General features: G+C 37.4%; 2 long non-coding RNA genes across 2 annotated transcripts in view; one reads left to right on the top strand and one right to left on the bottom strand.

Moving 5' to 3' along the window:
• LOC119868169 overlaps positions 1–3,795 on the bottom strand; it is a 42,231-nt gene extending 38,436 nt beyond the window's left edge. Inside the window, exon 1 of the long non-coding RNA XR_005385917.1 lies at positions 3,659–3,795. This is a non-coding gene — a long non-coding RNA (uncharacterized LOC119868169). The remainder of the gene's footprint in view (positions 1–3,658) is intronic.
• The window catches only part of LOC119868168, a 207,633-nt gene continuing 192,380 nt past the window's right edge, over positions 2,783–18,035 (top strand). Inside the window, exon 1 of the long non-coding RNA XR_005385916.1 lies at positions 2,783–2,929. This is a non-coding gene — a long non-coding RNA (uncharacterized LOC119868168). The remainder of the gene's footprint in view (positions 2,930–18,035) is intronic.

Below are 18,035 nucleotides of genomic sequence, written 5' to 3'. Positions count from 1 at the left end.
TTGTTCTTAACAATTTTGCTTAGATTACCTGTAAAAACTTCAATAGACATCATCAAAGTCATCCTTTCAAGCTATTATTATTATTTTAAATTATTTGTTACAGAGATAACATCAATTTATTTGACTTTAAATAAATACAGGCAGAATAAAAGTTTTAATTTTAATGCTAATATCTTTAATGACATGTCAATTTTAGTTAATACCAACAATCTTAAATTAGTTTTTTTAAAAAAGATTTATTTATTTGAACTGGAGGGTTTTATGCTGAGTGAAATAAGTCAATCAGAGAAAGACAAACATCATATGGTCTCATTAATTTGGGGAATATAAAAAATAGTGAAAGGGAATAAAGGGGAAAGGAGAGAAAATGAGTGAAAATATCAGTGAGGGTGACAGAACATGAGAGACTCCTAACTCTGGGAAATGAACAAGGGGTAGTGGAAAGGGAGGTGGGCAGGGGGTTGGGGTGACTGGGTGATGGGCACTGAGGGGGGCACTTGACAGGATGAGCACTGGGTGATATGCTATATGCTGGCAAATTGAACTCCAATAAAAAAAATTTAAATATTTATTTGAGAGAGAGAAAACATGAGCTGGGGGTGAGAAGAAGGGTGAGGTAAGGAGAGAGGGAGAGAGAATCTCAAGCAGACTCCACACTCAACATGAAGCCTGACATGGGACTTGATCTCAGGACCCTGAGATCATGACCTGAGCCAAAATCAACAGTCAGTTGCTTAACTAACTCTACCACCAAGGCACCCTTAAATTAGATTAATACCAAATATTTTTCTAGATCACATGAACTTGAAAAACATTTGGATTTGTTTCTATCTTTCTGAGAGTTTTAGTTGCCCAATCCTTAAAAGTACTTGTCTTCAACTAAATAGAGCTTTTTTTACAAATTATTTTTAGCAATATCATATGGAGGTAAATATCTCACATTTACCAACATACCTGGACACAGAAATACACAAACAAGGGGCAACTATTACTTATAGCTTTTATTTTACTAATATTTGTAGAGAGAACATTATAGGCTCAATTTTCAAATACCTACTTCTTTTTTTTTTTTTACTTTTTTTTTGTTACTTCCTCTTTTTTTTTTTTAATGAAAATCTTTTCCCTAAAGTTTGCTTTCAAAGAATGCCTCTTAGGTCCTTGAAAAGATGGAAGTAGAAGGTTTACAGAGAAAGTATCCAAGTTTTCTCTAAGGTGAAATTTGGAACATATCTGCCTGTTATCAGAGCTGCTAGAGTTTGGGTAGAAAAGCCCTTTCAGTAGTGGTATTTTTTAAAAAGGCTTCTTTCCCCTCCTCCCTTTTTTTCTTTAGTCTCAGGTGACTGTGTGCTATGTTTACACTTCAAAGACATGGTAAGATGTGTAACTTTAAAGGGACAGAGAAACAATGAAAGTTTTTTTCTAAGTATAGGACAATTTTGTTCCAGTATCTTGATTTTTATAATATCCACAAACATTTTGAGAGGTGAGGTTTATAAAGATGGGTGTGCTTTGGACTTGTTTTTAGAGTTGCATCTCTGGTTTTATAGATACATATAAGACAAAGACAGTTGTTTTTAATTCCCCAAGGAACTGGATTACAGCCTAAATATCACGGGACTGTCCCACCTTTTTAACTAAATTTATCTCTTTATGTCAGGGAGATTTTTAACTAAAACGGGAATCAAAAGATTTATGCCTTTGTAAAGTCTGTATAAGATTTTAACAAAAGCCTTCTTTCTAGGTACACAGTTCAACCTTGGCTATTAGTCTGAATATTGGCCTTGCAGTTCATATGTAGGAGGTGCTAAGAGAAATTGTGGTCCTGGTTCCTCCATGCAGGGAGGCTTCTTCAGGAAGCAGTCTAAACTGTCTAATAACGGTAATATACTCTTGGGCTGGAAGAACTCCCCTTAGCAGCTGGTCAAGGTCTCTGTGAATGAGGTTATGAATAGCAATTAGTCTTTACAACTATTCTCTAAATTTGGTCAGATCTTTAGAAAGTGGAGGAAAGAGGGTCTTATAAATTAAAAGATCTGTTGCTGTTTAGGGGATATGAATTTTTTGTAGTGTTGGTGGGGTTTAGGATATATTGATGAAAGTTATTGCAAAGAAATGCCTGAAGTTGGCAGAGCCTGATTTTAGCAAATTGAGCCCTACCGCCTGTCCCAGGTGCTTTGATAAATTCAGTTTCTGGCTTTCAGCATTTACAAGAGTAGTCTGTATATTTTGAACCTAGAGATTAAGCTGGAGTGCTTTCTGCAAATACAGGGAAAGGGAAGTTAAAACAGGCAGATGGAACTGGATTTTAAGAAAGGAAATTTTCATGAGATATGGGCATATATTTGTCTTAAGTCTAATTTTGTTCTTTTATCCTGTCAAGGGAGTCTCTAAGGCTAGCTGTTATTCTAATAAGACAACTGAGAGTTCTTTATAAAGGACTTTTCTTCAAATATAGCCAATTTAAAGGATCTATTGTCTGGCCGTTTCTGAGTAGGACCTATTAATAGTAATTCAAACCAATAAGCTTTTTATTGTCATAACCAAAGATGCAAGAGGCATCTGGTGTAGATGATGTAGCCCCCATGATTCAAAAGTTCACCCCCAAAATTAGTTTAAGAAAGTGAAGACCTTTGTTGCACAGGTGGTAAGGATAGTGTAGTTAAAAATAGCATCTCCAATCTCCCATGAAATCATGAGATGCCTCCAGTTACAGACCTGCTCATCTGTGACACTGCATAGGTGCTACTGGAATGAGATTTTTCCAGCACTGACAAGCAATGAAGATTAAGACAACAAAGGCCTCTTATGGGCTAAGGCCTCTTAGGACTTAGTCCCCTGAGAGCTGACACGGCTGGACAAAGAGTGTGCTGTTTGTAACTGTGTGTTTTGGATCCCCAGTCTATTTGACTAACCACCAAGGTACACCCTGGTAAGTGCACCCTCCAAATGGCAGAAACCAGAGAGAATGTTCTCACTGATCACAAAGCTCTTAGGACACAGAACAAGATGAAAGGAAAAACCTTATGCAGTTGTTCTTGTATGCACTTTAACAGCTTAGGCTAACCCTTGGGTCTCTTGGAGCCATACTAATACCCAGGAGGGGTGTGCTGTGAGTTGGGGATTGTGTGTTGTTTTATAGTGTACCCTGTTGCACAGAAGTTTTCTCGAGGTTGACAGGTGGCCTAGTGTCAACCTAACCCATTCTGTGACCAACTTATCCTAACATGAAAGTCTTTGAGTTAAGTGGCAAGCACTCTAGTAGCTTTTAAATGCCTCATCTGGGCCCACCAGTTTTGTGGCTTTGGCTTCTAAGATGTCCCTTAGTAACAGCCTTTACCTCATGGGAACATAAACCCACAGTAAAATTTGTCTAAACAGACACTGGTCTGATGAGAACCATGAACTCACCAGTTTGTGAGGCTGTCTTGAATAGTAGGTTTATAGGGCCTGCACTTGAGTTCTGCCCTATGACAGGGCAGACAAATGACACAAAAGACACAGAAAAAGAAAAACAAAGGACATCTCTTGGAGGAAATGGATCAGAAACCAAAGAGTACTCTATCAACATTTTACCCAAGAGTCAGTAAGCCCTAGGAACTGGTCCCACAATATTTTCTCCTGCTCACCTAAATTGAGAAAGAGAAAGAAAGATTCTCACCACTCTTGCTCCATTGAATTTTGCAGGCAGAGATTCTGGGAGGCTGACAATCTTACTGGTTGTATGTCAGATATCTCAGGATCTCTTAGTTGCAGTATTGTTCAGGGCAAATGTGTCAAGTATCCTGCTGACTATGCCAACTGAAAGGAAGGAAAAATTCTTGTCTAGTCCAACTGGACTCGGAATTAAATTTACATGAGACAGAATAACAGGAGAAAAAAACTGAAGTTTTATTACATGAACACTGAGACCCAATAAGTGACAAGGCAGGCAATTTTTATAATTTTAGACAGACAATACATCTATGAGGAATTGACATGACAAGGAAAACAACTTTGGCAGCTTTTATTAGTAAGTCTAAACAGAATTTGGGCTGGGGTAGTAAATTAAGAAAAAGTAACAAAAGTTGTTTCTATAGCCTTTTTGGCTCCAAACTTCCCATCTCTGATGATAAGGCTGTCTCTTTATCTCCTACTACAGGGGTGGTCCCTTTCACATGGGAGATTTATTTCCTGCTTTCAGGCGGACAGGGAGGAGTCTGAGTTTCCTTGCATAGGCTGTCTCTTTTGTAACTTTTATTTAAAATAATCTACCAAAGTGGCACATTTTGGGGCATACTGCCCTTGGCCCTTACAGCACTTTGGTAGAAATGAAACAGATATTTTGACTCCTATTACATTCCTGTATCTGTTTATCAATTGGTTCAAAATTCAGAAGGACGGAGTATGAATAATCATCACTTGTGGACCACAATATAAGGCAGTAATGATCATAGCATTTTCAAGGTAGGTGAAAGTAAAGGAGACTAAAGAAAAAAATACTGGTTAACCAGAAGATCTGTGGCAGAAAGAAGTAAGTGATGAGTTGAGGTAAGAAGGAAGGGGGCAGATTGTTCTGGTTGCCATAATATGGATGGAATGTTTACATCCTAGCTGCTATAAGAAAGGTGTAAAATCAATTTTAACACAGCTAAATGCTAAACATTATTATAAAGATTCTTTCAAAGAATGGGAGAAGATAACTTTGTTCAAGAAGCATGTGAGAAGGGACACCTGGGTAGCTCAGGGGTTGAGCGTCTCCCTTTAGCTCAGGTCATGATCCCAGGGTCCGGGATCGAGTTCTGCATCAGGCTCCCTGCAGGAAGCCTGCTTCTGCCTCTGTCTATGTCTCTGCCTCTCTCTCTCTCTCTCTCTCTCTCTCTCATAAATAAATAAATCGTTTTTTAAAAAATGTTAAAAAGAAGCATGTGAGAAAATGCAGGACAAGGAGGGTAGGATAACCTTGGAAAGTTTTACAGAGGTGATACATTCCAAAAGTTGATGGTCCTGTGTGTTAGCAGCATGCCCTATATCTACCAGCAGCCCCTTGGGACGCAGCAAGAAATGAAGATGAAAAAGAAGACAGAAGAAAGTGCTAAAGGATTTTCATTAGGTGCTGGAGGCAAAAGGACCCTGGAGTTTGTTTCATTGTACAAATTCGTATATACAGGGATCCCTGGGTGGCGCAGCGGTTTGGCGCCTGCCTTTGGCCCAGGGCGCGATCCTGGGGACGCGGGATCGAATCCCACGTCGGGCTCCCGGTGCATGGAGCCTGCTTCTCCCTCTGCCTGTGTCTCTGCCTCTCTCTCTCTCTGTGACTATTATAAATAAATAAAAAAAATTAAAAAAAAAAAAAAAAAAAAAAAAAACAAATTCGTATATACAGCACATTAGATGTATCATCTATGAGAATGTGTCCCCCAGGGCCAGGAGCAAACACACCATTTGAAATCTGACATGACCTTAGATGGCAATAGTTCTTTAGAGAGGAAGAGAGGCTGCCTTGCTATTTGGTTCTCCATGTGGTAAGGATTTCCCCACCAAGTCTTTTCTTGGAGATACCTGCTTATTTTTTTTCTCAATGAGTGCCTGCTGCTGGTGCCAGGAGAAGCTCTGGAATGAATGCAGTATCCATGGAGAGGCTGCAGTGAAGATGTGCTTCTAGCTATGTAAGATGATGGCAGGGGTTGAGGGTGAGGAATTTGCTTTCCAACTTCAGAACTCACCACAATAGGCTTCTCCTTTCCCTTTCTAGTATTTTCCTAGTTTTCTCCATCTCAGCTTAATTAGTGTGCAAGATTGCTGAGAGTCCCTGATCACTAACAAAAACTTCTTTCTCTGGAATATTGGATCTGGAATTGATATTAAAACACTTCAGACTTGGTGGTTATCCTAAAGCATCTTTAAGGGGAAAATAGAGGGTGGAACAAGAAGACCCTTGAGCTCTGCTACATGTCACTTTTCCAGTAACCACCTTATTTAGCAAGGCACTCCCCAGATTACTCATCTTACTACCCACCTTAGTACTCATCATTTTCCAGTAGATTCTATAATTTATTTATGTTATTTACTGTTTGTCTCTCACTTGAATATAAATTACCAGAGGGCAGAGGTTTTCCTGTTGTGTTTGCAACTGTATCCTCGATGCCTAGAACACTGTCTGGCACATAGAAGAAATTCAATTAATATTTGTTGTATCTGTTTCATTTTGTATGGAAGTCCAGATAGAAAGTACAGCAAGCAGTGTGAACATGCCCCCCTATCTCCTCAGTCCTTACCCTCTCCAAGCATACTAGCTTGACTTCCAACTGCCAGCACTTTGCATCTCTTTGCTTAAGGGATTTCGTTGGCCATCAGAGTTTCTTCTGCTCTGCAGCACCTGCCAGGCCAGAAGAGCAGAGAATTAGCACTCTGTGAGGAGCCCAAAACTAATAGCTGATTGACAGAGTTGATGGATTAAAACCACAGCTTGCTCCCACTTCAGTAGGTATAAATCTGAGGTCCATGTTCTACACTGTATCCCAAAGTTCCTCAGTGCACTTAAGCTATGGTTGCCTGCAGTGTCACTTGCTTGAAACACATATCTTGTATTAGCTATCTTCCCTTCCCTGACTCACTTTCCATATCCTATGCTCCCATTAGTATTTCCTGAGATCACTTCTGAAACAAACTCAAATTCTTGTCTCAGGGGCTATTCTTAGGGGAACTCAAGCTGAGATAGAAAGTGTTCAATAAATGTTCAAATTAATTAATCATTATATTTGTGTACTACTTTTTATGCCTATTGGAGTAGGTAGCAAACTAATTAGCTGTGGGTCAATTTTGCCTGACGATGTAGGGTGGCAATGTTTGAATACTTCTACATGGCATGTATTTGGCATCCACCTGGTATAGGTATTCATATTGAGGCTTTTGGGGCTGGAGAGTGTGTTGTGAGAGGCAGCACATGGAATTGAGAAGCACAATTCATTCATTCATTCCAAGATTTTTAAAAATTAATTAATATTTAAATTCAGTTTGCCGATATACAGTATAACACTCGGTGCTCATTCCATCACATGCCCTCCTTAATGCCCATCACCCAGCCAAGATTATATTTAAATGCAAGTTAGTTAACATAAGTGTAGTATTGGTATCAGGAGTAAAATTTAGTGATTCATCACTTGCATGTAACATACAGTGCTCAACACAAGTGCCCTCCGTAATGCCCATTACGCATTTAACCCATCTTCCACCCACCTCCCTTCCAGCAACCCTCACTTTATTCTCTGAAGGCAGTTAAGAGTCTCTATTGGTTTATCTCCTTCTCTGCTTTTATTTTATTTTTCTTTCCCTTCCCCTATGTTCATCTGTTTTTTTTTTCTTAAATTCCACATATGAGTGAAATCTTACGGTATTTGTCTTTCTCTAACTGACTTATTTTGCTTAGCATAATACCCTCTAGTTCCATCTACATCATTGCAAATGTCAAGATTTAATTCTTCTTTATGGCTGAGTAATATGCCTATATATATATATATATATATATATGCCATTATATATATGATATATATACCATATCTTCTTTCATCTTCTTTATCCATCAGTCAATAAACATTTGGGATCTTTTCATAATTTGGCTATTATTGATAATACTGCTATAAACATTGGGGTGCATGTGCCCCTTTGAATCATATTTTTTTATCCTTGGGATAAATACCTACTAGTGTAATTGCTGGGCCATAGGGTAGTTCTATTTTTAACTTTTGAGAAACCTCCATGCTGTTATCCAGAATGGCTGCACCAGTTGGAATTCCCACCAAGGGCAAACATGTTTCCTGAGTTGTTAATTTTAGCCATTTTGGTTTGTGTGACATAGTACCTCATCATGGTTTTGATTTGTATTCCCTGATGATATGTGATGGTGAGCATTTTTTCATGTATCTGTTAGTCATTTGTACATCTTCTTTGGAGAAATATCTGTTCATATCTTCTGCCCATTTCTTAATTGGATTTTTTATTTTGGGGGTATCAATTTTGATAAGTTCTTTATAGATTTTGAATATTAGACCTCTATCCAATATGTCATTTATGAATATCTTCTCCCATTCTGCAGATGGCCTTTTAGTTTTATTCATTGTTTCCTTTGCTGTGCAGAAGCTTTTTATCTTGATGAAGTCCCAGTAGTTCATTTTTGCTTTTGTTTCCCTTCCCTCTGGCAACGTGTCTAGTAAGAAGTTGCTATAGTCCAGGTCAAAGAGTTGCTGCCTGTGTTCTCGTCTAGGATTTTAATGGTTTCATTTCTCATATTAGATCTTTCATCCATTTTGAATTTATTTTTGTGTGTGGTGTAAGAAAGTGGCCCAATTTCATTATTCTGCATATTACTGTCTAGTTTTCCCAACACCATTTGTTGAAGAGACTGTCTTTTTTCCATTGGATATTCTTTCCTGCTTTGTTGAATATGAGTTGACCATAGAGTTGAGGGTCCATTTCTGGGTTCTTTATTCTGTTCCACTAACCTGTGTGTCAATACCATACTGTCTTGTGCCAGTACCATACTTTCTTGATGACTACAGCTTTGTAATACAACTTGAAGTCTGGAATTATGATGCCTCCAGCCTTGGTTTTCTTTTTCAACATTACTTTGGCTATTCAGGGTCATTTCTGGTTGCATACAAATTTTAGAATTATTTGTTCTAGTTCTGTGAAAAATGCTGGTGGTATTTTGATAGGGATTACATTGAACATGTGGATTGCTTTGGGTAGTATAGACATTTTAACACTATCTGTTCTTCTGATCCATGAACATGAAATGTTTTTCTATTTCTTTGTGTCTTCTTCAACTGCTTCCATAAGTGTTCTATAGTTTTCAGAGTACAAATCTTTTACCTCTTTGGTTAGGTTTATTCCTAGGTATCTTATGGTATTTGCAATTGTAAATGGGATCGATTCCTTGATTTCTCTTTCTTCTTCATTATTGGTGTATAGAAATGTAACAGATTTCTTTTTTTTAAGATTTTATTTATTTATTCATGAGACACACAGAGAGAGAGAGAGAGAGAGAGAGAGAGAGAGAGGCAGAGACACAGGCAGAGGGAGAAGCAGGCTCCATGCAGGGAGCCCGACATGGGACTCGATGCCGGGTCTCCAGGATCATGCCCTGGGCCGAAGGCAGGCGCTAAAATCCTGAGCCACCCGGGCTGCCCCAGATTTCTGTACTTGCTTTTATATCGTGGGACTTTACTGAATTCCTGTATCAGTTATAGCAATTTTTTGGTGGAGTCTTTTGGATTTTCCTTTCTTTTCTTCTTTTTTTTTTGTCTTTTTGAGAGAGAGAGAGAAGGCATGAGCAGGGGCAGGAGGGAGGGGCAGAGGTGTAGGGAGAGAGAGAGCATCTTAAGCAGGCTCCACACCCAGCTCAGAACCCGAAGCAGGGCTCAATCTCATGACCTGAGGTCATGACCTGAACTGAAATCAAGACTCTGATGCTTAAATGACTGACCCACACCCCTTTCAAGTTTTCTACATAGAGTATCATGTCATCTGCAAAGAGTGAAAGTCTGACTTCTTCCTTGCTGATTAGAATGCCTTTTATTTCTTTTTGTTGTCTGATTGCTTATGCTAGGACTTCTAGTACTATGTTGAACAGCAGTGGTAAGAGTGAACATCCCTGTCTTGTTCCTGACCATAGAGTAAAGGACATCCCTGTCATGTTTTTCTCCATTGAGGATGATATAAGCTGTGGGTCTTTTGTATATGGCCTTTATGATAGTGAGGTATGTTCCTTCTATTCCTACTTTCTTGAGGGTTTCTATTGAGAAATAATTGCTGTATTTTGTCAAATACTTTTTCTGCATTTATTCAGAGGATTATATAGTTTTTATCCTTTCTTTTATTAATGTGATGCATCATGTTCATTTTTTGGTGGATATTGAACCACCCTGCAGCCCAGGAATAAATCTCACTTTTATGAATAATACTTTATGTTATTATTATATAATGTTTATGTTGAATAATACTTTTAATGTACTGTTAGATTTGATTAGCTACTATCTTGTTGAAAATTTTTGCATCCATATTCATCAAGGATATTGGTCTGTCATTCTCCTTTTTAGTGGGGTATTTGTCTGGTTTTGGAATCAAAGTAGTACTGACCTCGTGGAATGAATTTGGAAGTTTTCCCTGAACTTTTATTTTTTGGAACAGCTTCAGAAGAATAGGCATTAATTCTTTAAATGTCTGGTAGAATTCCCCTAGGAAGCAATCTGGCGCTGGACTCTTGTTTGTTGAGAGATTTTTATTACTGATTCAGTTTCTTTGCTAGTTATGTATCTGTTCAAATTTTCTATTTCTTCCTGTTTTAGTTTTGGTAGTTTGTATGTTTTTAGGAATTTATCTATTCCTTCCAGATTGCCCAATTTGTTGGGACAGTGTTCATAGTATTCTCTTATAATTGTTTGTATATCTGTGGTGTTGGTTGTGAACTCTCCTCTTTTATGCATGATTTTATTTATTTGAGTCCTTTTTCTTTTCTTTTTGATAAGTCCTGCTAGGAGTTTATCAATTTTGTTAATTCTTTCAAAGAACAAGCTCCTACTTTCATTGATCTGTTGCACTGTTTTTTTTTTTTTAATTTCTATTTAATGGACTTCTGCTCTAATCTTCATTATTTCCCTTTTCCTTCTGGATTTAGGCTTTTTTACTGTTCTTTTTCCAGCTCCTTTAGGTGTAGGTTTAGGTTGTGTATTTGAGACTTTTCTTGCTTCTTAAGGAAGGCCTGTATTACTATGTACTTTCCTATCTTGACTGCCTTTCCTGGATCCAAAAGGTTTTGGATTGTTGTGTTTTTAATCCCATTTGCTTCTATGTATTTTTTTATTTCTTCTTTAATTTCCTGGTTAACTCATTCATTCTTTAGAAGGATGTTCTTTAACCTCCATGTATTTGTGGTCTTTTCAAAATTTTTCTTGTGGTTGACTTCATGTTTCACAGTGTTGTGGTCTGAAAGTATGCATGGTGTGATCTCTATCTTTTTGTATTTGTTAAGGTCTGATTTGTGAATTAGTGTGTTATCTATTCTGGAGAGTATTCCATGTGCACTTGAAAAGAATATGTATTCTGCTTTACGATGAAATACTCTGAATATTATCTGTTAAGTCCATCTGGTCCAGTGTGTCATTCAATCCTATTATTTCTTTGTTGATCTTCTGCTTTTTTTAAAAAAAATATTTATTTATTTGAGAAAGAGAGAGTACCAGTGGGGAAAAGTGCAGAGGAAGAGGGAGAAGCAGATTTCCTGCTGAGTAGAGAGCCCAATGTGGGGCTCAATCCCAGAACCCTAGGATCATGACCTGAGTTGAAGGCAGATGGTTAACTGACTGAGATACCCAGGTACCCCTTGATCTTCTGCTTAGATGATCTGTCCATTGCTGTGAGTGGGGTACTAAAGTCTCCTACTATTATATTATTATCAATGAGTTTCTTTAAATTTGTTATTAATTTTTTATATATTTGGTTGCTCTCAGGTTAGGGGCATAAATATTTACAATTATTAGGTCTTCTTGATGGATAGACCCCTTAATTATGCTGTAGTATCCTTTTTGATCTCTTATTATAATATTTGGCTTAACATTTAATTTGCCTGATATAAATATGACTACTATAGCTTTCATTTGATGTCCATTAGCATGATAGATGGCTTTCCACCCCTTTACTTTCTATCTGTAGGTGTTTTGGGGTCTAAACTGAGTCTCTTGAAGCAGCATATTGATGGGTCTTGTTTATCTATTCTGATACCCTATGTCTTTTGATTAGAGTTTTTAGTCCATTTACATTCAGAGTAATTATTGATAGATATGAATTTAGTGCCATTGTATTACCTATAAAGTCACTATAGGTTGTCTGTGTTCCCGTCTAGTCTTTGTTGCCTGATTTCTCTTTCCAACAAGCACAATTTAAAAGGCTTTGATGTTACAATCACACACTAGAATATTATTCAGCAATGAATAGAAATGAAACATAAATATATTCTAAAACTTAGACAAACCTTGGAGACATTATACTAAATGAGAGAAGGAAATCACAGAAGATCTTATAATGTATGATTTCATTTTTATGAAATGTCCAAATAAGGAAATCTGTAGAGATAGAAAGTAGGTTAGATGTTACCTATGCTTTTCAGGGGTAGGAGATCTGGGGATTTGATGACTATGAGGAGTGGGATTTGTTTTGGGGGTAATGAAAATGGTCTAAAGACTGTGGTGATGGATGGACAACTCTATGAATATATTAACATCCATTGATTTGCACACTTCAAATGGATAAATTATGTGGCTTGTGAATTATATCTTAGTAAAGCTTTTTGAAAAAAAAAGGCTTTCCTATCTGGCACATTTAGAATCAAGTTCCTACTATACAATATGCTTGCCATGCATAAGCCATTTGAGCTGTGCAGGTAAATTGTCAGTGGGGGAAAAGAATGATGAATCTTCTGTGTCTGGTTTCTTAGGAGAAGATGAAAGGGATTCAAAAGAGGAGAGAGAAGTAAGAATGAGAGGTATTTTGGTCTAGGGAGAGAAAGTACAGAAATGAATAATAATAGCAAAAACTTCCTCTTATGGAGTGCCTGCAATGTACCAGGTCCTATACTAGGCATTTTGGCTTCAAAATTTTTTATTTTGTAATTATTCATGGTAGTTATTATTAACTCTTTTGCAAAAAAAATAAACAAAGACCCAGAAAGATTAAATGATTAAGCCATGATCACCAAGCTAATGAATCCAGACATAAAGTTCAAAACCCAGGTCTGTCTTCATCTGGAGATTGCACACTTTTCTTTACTAACTATATACTGATTGTAGTAAATACTTTAATAGGGCTTCTGTGTGCTAGACACAGTTCTAAGCTCCGTGTATATGTTAGGTCATTTAAACTGTAGGGAGGGCATGCCAGATTAAAAAAAAAAATGAAGAGCGTTAGGGACAGATTGATAAAGAGAGATTTGAAACATATTTTTTAAAGGTCTCTAAGTTTTCTAAAATTGGGAAATCAGATAATTCCATTATTTATGTGTGATTTAGAAGTTTTGGCAGAATATTGTTAGTTATTTTGCTTTTGAAAGATAGCTGATATGACTAAGGAGAATCAAAATATTAGGCTGTCTGTAAAATTATTGAAGATAGCCAAGAAGCCATTTTGCAATTTGTTTGAACTTTACCTTATATCCAAAGGGTAGTCACTAAATGTTTACAATTATGGGACTGCCATGATATGTTCTAGAAATGTGAATGTGAATTGTGAATCTCTGTTCTGTGGGAATAATAAATTGGAAGGGATACTAAAGAATAAAAGCAGGAATACCACTGCTGAGGTATTACTACCATGTTTCTAGCTTGAGAGAATGTTTTATAGAGCCAGGGTACTGGCAGTAAACATGGAAAAGAAGGGCAGGATTATAAGAGATGATGTAAAGGAACAGGTAGTAAAAGGATTTGTTGAGGAGAACCTGAAGAGAGAAAGGTATCAAAGACAATTTTGAAGTTTAGAGCCTGGGAAACTCTCCTATTGTCCATCCCCAACCCCCACCCCCACCCCCACCCTATTGACCCTGAGAAGTGATAGCTTAAGGGGTTAATTTAGCATTTTGGTATTTCCTAAAGGGTGGAGAAGTTGACAAGTAAACTTAATTCTTCTGAACTCTAAAGCAAACAAACGTTGAAGGCCTGTGTAGTGTCCTAGTCTGTAGGCCACAAGAGGGCTATACTATAGTTCTTTTATTTAGGACATTCCTACAAAATGTTTTGTATGGTTAGAACATTCAAAGAATAATAGATCCATTTCAGAAGCTAAGTTCCTTGGTGTCCAAATCATAATCCATTCGATTCACTTTCTTTTTTCTTTTTTAAATTAAGTTTTTAAAATTTAATTACATTGAATTTACTTTATTTTAATTCCATTATAGTTAACATACAGTGTTATATTTTAGGTGTACAATATAATAATTCAATACTTCCATACAAGATCCAGTGCACATCCCCATCACCAATTTCACCCATCCTCCCACCCCACCTCCCCTCTGGTAGTCATCAGTTTGTTCTCTAGAATTAAGAGCCCATTTCTTGATTTGCCTCTTTCTCTTTTTTTTCCTTTGATCATTTGTTTTGTTTCTTAAATTCCACATATGATTGTAATCATATGGTATTTGCCTTTCTCTGACTTATTTTGACTAACATTATACTCTCTAGCTCATCCATGTCATTGCAAATGGCAAGATTTCATTCTTTTGTATGAATAATATTCCATCATATATACATATATACACATATATATACACATACACATATATATATATGTATACACACACTAACACACACCACATCTTCTTTGTCCGTCATCTGTCATTGGCCACTTGGGCTGCCTCCATAATTTGGCTATTGTTTTTTTTTTTTTCATAATTTGGCTATTGTAAATAATGGTGCAATAAACATAGGGGTGTGTGTATTCCTTTGAATTAGTGTTTTTGTATTTTGGGAGTAAATACCCAGTAGTGTGATTCCTGGATCATAGAGTAGTTCTATTTTTAACTTTTTGGGTACCCTGCGTGCTATTTTCCACAGAGGCTCTACCAGTTTGCGTTTCCACCAACAGTGCACCAGGGTTTCTTTTTTTTCCACATCTTTACTAACACTTGTTGTTTCTTGTGTTTTTGATATTAGCTTTCCACAAGTGGTGATGAAAAAAAATACTCATTGTGAAATTTCTAGAAAAATATGTTCCTTTCGCTTCTTAGAAAGGGGAGAAATTAGTTACCTTTGCCAGTTCTCTAACTCTCTGGGGATAAAGAAGAAAAGAGAAGAAGCAGTTACTTTTATTTGCTCCTGCTTAAAACTAGATGGATTTGAGTTTGCCTAGTTGCCTTTGACCATTCACTATCCTAGGCCCTTTTTAAAAGCAGGTGCTATCCCTTTATATTTCCTCTTCTTTAGGATTTCACAAGCCCTAAGCTCCATTACTTTTTCCTATCCTTCTAACAAACAAGTTATTTTCTCCTTAGTTGTCAACTATAATAGAAAATAAAGTATTAATTTCAATATATTCTCCCAGAATGGTTGTTGTCCTTCCATTTTCTTACTTTTAAAAAAGCACTTATTCCTATTTTCAATGTAATTTTTGTGATATTTATAATTTCATGTTGTTGAATTAGATACTATGCCATGTAAATTGCAAATCTTTCAGAAAGAAGAAAGTGAAGTCTCACTTAGGAATTTACAATTAGATGAAAGGGAAAGCCTGCAGAAGAAAAGAATAGGAAATATATGTACAAGAAAATAATTAGTTTCAGAAATGAGAGGACATAGAGAGTAACTCTTTTAGATAGAAAAGGAAGAATAAAATAAATGTTTTCTGTCACCCAGAACATTGGGTTTTCAAGTTACCTCATATAAATGATCCTCCTTTGATGTGAACTTATCTACTTCTTTTGATATAAGTTAAGGAGTAGCAACTGCCCCTCCCATACTGACTCTGGCATTGTGCCAGGTATCTCCACTCTGTTCATATATGATGTCAGGTTTAATCTGAGTGGTAATGAAATGGAATAGAGAGGCCAGGCAAAAGTTGGTCGAAACAGGCTTTTTTTTAAAAGATTTTATTTATTAGAGAGAGGGAGAGAGGGAAAGGGGGAGAGATGGAGAGAGAGAGAGAGAGAGAGAGGCAGAGACACAGGCAGAGGGAGAAGCAGGCTCCATGCAGGGAGCCTGACGTGGGACTCAATCCCAGGTCTCCAGGATCACGCCCTGGGCTGAAGGCGGCGCTAAACCGCTAAGCCACCGGGGCTGCCCTCGAAGCAGGCTTTTAATGGGACGCGCTCTCGGGTGAGGTTCCACCACCACAGGAGAGGGAGAGAGTAGGGAAGTAGCTGGCCGGGGAAGTCGTGCCCAGGCAAACAGGGGGGAGGGGTATATAAAGAGTTTTTTGGGGGAAGGTGGGGGCAGGGCGGCATTCCAATTAGGGCAAGGGTTACAGGTCTTGTAAACTAAGTTAGGGTAGGGCAGCAAGGCCGCGTTGGTGGGAAGATGGGAGTGGGGTGGCAAGGCGGCATTATTGGGAGGTTGCTGGCCTGGGGTCTGCCGTTTTGAGGTCCCCGGTCTCGCCAGCCCAAAATATGACAGTTTTGGAGTTGGCTACTGTGATGACCAGTTTCCTTGAAGTCAGGATACAAATAGTTGAGGTTTTGACCATGGGTGTGCATATTTGAAGTGAGAAGTCACTAGAATTGAAGGGTTGTTGGATGGATCATCCACAAGAACACCGGGGTCATCCAAGAGGATGACATGATTTGAGAAAGAAAGACTGATCCAGATGTCAAAGGGTTTAATACATGGAAAGTTACATATAAAAAATAAGTTTCTAACAATGATGATAAAGAAGAGATGATTTTATGAGAAGAGAAAGATGACATGAATTGTCAAATGAGAGAACAGAAAATTTGGGTTTTTTAGATATCTTTGTAGGGATTGGCTCATGCAGTTGTGGGGGCTGGCAAGTCTGAAATCTACAGGGAAGGCTGGCAAGTTGGAAAATCAGGCAGGAATTGATACTCCAGTCTTAAGACAGAATTTCTTCTTCTTCAGACAACCTGTTTTCACTCTTAAAGCCTTCAACTAATTGGATGAGGCCCACCTACATTATCATGGGTAATCTCCTTTACTTAAAGTCAAGTGGTGATTGTAGATGTTAACTGCATCTACAAAATACTTTCACACCAATACCTAGATTAGTACTGATTAAATAACTAGGTAGTATAACCTAGCCAAGTTGACACATAGAAGTAACCATTATAGTGAAGGTAGAAAAACAAGTGCTTAGAAATAAATTTTAGAGTTAAGAAAAAGCTATTTCTAAGCATGTCTTATTCATTTAGCAACCTTTACTCAAACATATCTTTTACTCCATTATGTACTTCCCACCTATTAAAATCTGATTAACTGTTTTCCCATTAATTCCTTCAAGAAGGATTTATCTCTTGGGATGCCTGGGTGACTCAGTGGTTGAGCATCTGCCTTCAGCTCAGGGCATGATCTGGGGTCCTGGGATCAAGTCTTGCATCAGATTCCTCGCAGGGAACCTGCTTCTTCCTCTGCATATGTGTCTCTGCCTCTCTCTGTATGTCTCTAATGAATAAATAAATAAATAAAATATTTTTAAAAGGATTTATCTCTTGAATTTAAGGATGGTTCAAAATATGAAAATCAATCAATACAATACCCCACATTAATAGAATGAAGGATAAAAATCACATATATCAATAGATGCAGATGCAGTAAAAGGATTTGATAAAATTAGTAACCTTTTATGATAAAAACTTCAACAAACCAAGAAGAGAAGGAAATTACCTCAACATAATAAAGGCCATATATGAAAAGCCCACAGCTAATATCATTCTCAATGACAGAAAACTGAAAAGATTTTCCTCTAAGGTCAGGAATAAGGCAAGGATGCCCACTATCACTAATTCTATTCAACATAGTATTAAAAGTCTTAGCCAGAGCAAATATGTAAAAAAAGTAATAATAAATAAGAGATGCCCAAGTTGGAAAAAAACAATTATCTCTGTTCACAATGGTCTTATATGTAGAAAACCCTAAAACCACCACAAAAAACTCTTAGAAATAATAAACTAATTCAGTAATGTTGCAGTTAATGAAATGAGCATACAAAAATCAATTGCCTTTCTATACGCTGACAGTGAACTCTCTGAAAAGGATATTAAAGCAATTCTATTTACAAAAGTGAGAGAGAGAGAGAAAGAGAGATAAATCAGCAATAAACTTAACCAAGTAGATGAAAGACTTTATTTTTTAATTTTTTTAATAAATTAATTTTTATTGGTGTTCAATTTACCAACATACAAAATAACACCCAGTGCTCATCCCGTCAAGTGTCCCCCTCAGTGCCCGTCACCCATTCACCCCCACCCCCCGCCCTCCTCCCCTCCCACCATGCCTAGTTCGTTTCCCAGAGTTAGGAGTCTTTATGTTCTGTCTCCCTTTCTGATATTTCCCACACATTTCTTCTCC

Source organism: Canis lupus, chromosome X, assembly GCF_011100685.1.
Source record: "Canis lupus familiaris isolate Mischka breed German Shepherd chromosome X, alternate assembly UU_Cfam_GSD_1.0, whole genome shotgun sequence".
Lineage (NCBI taxonomy): Eukaryota > Metazoa > Chordata > Mammalia > Carnivora > Canidae > Canis > Canis lupus.
This window is presented reverse-complemented; position numbering and strand designations above follow the sequence as displayed.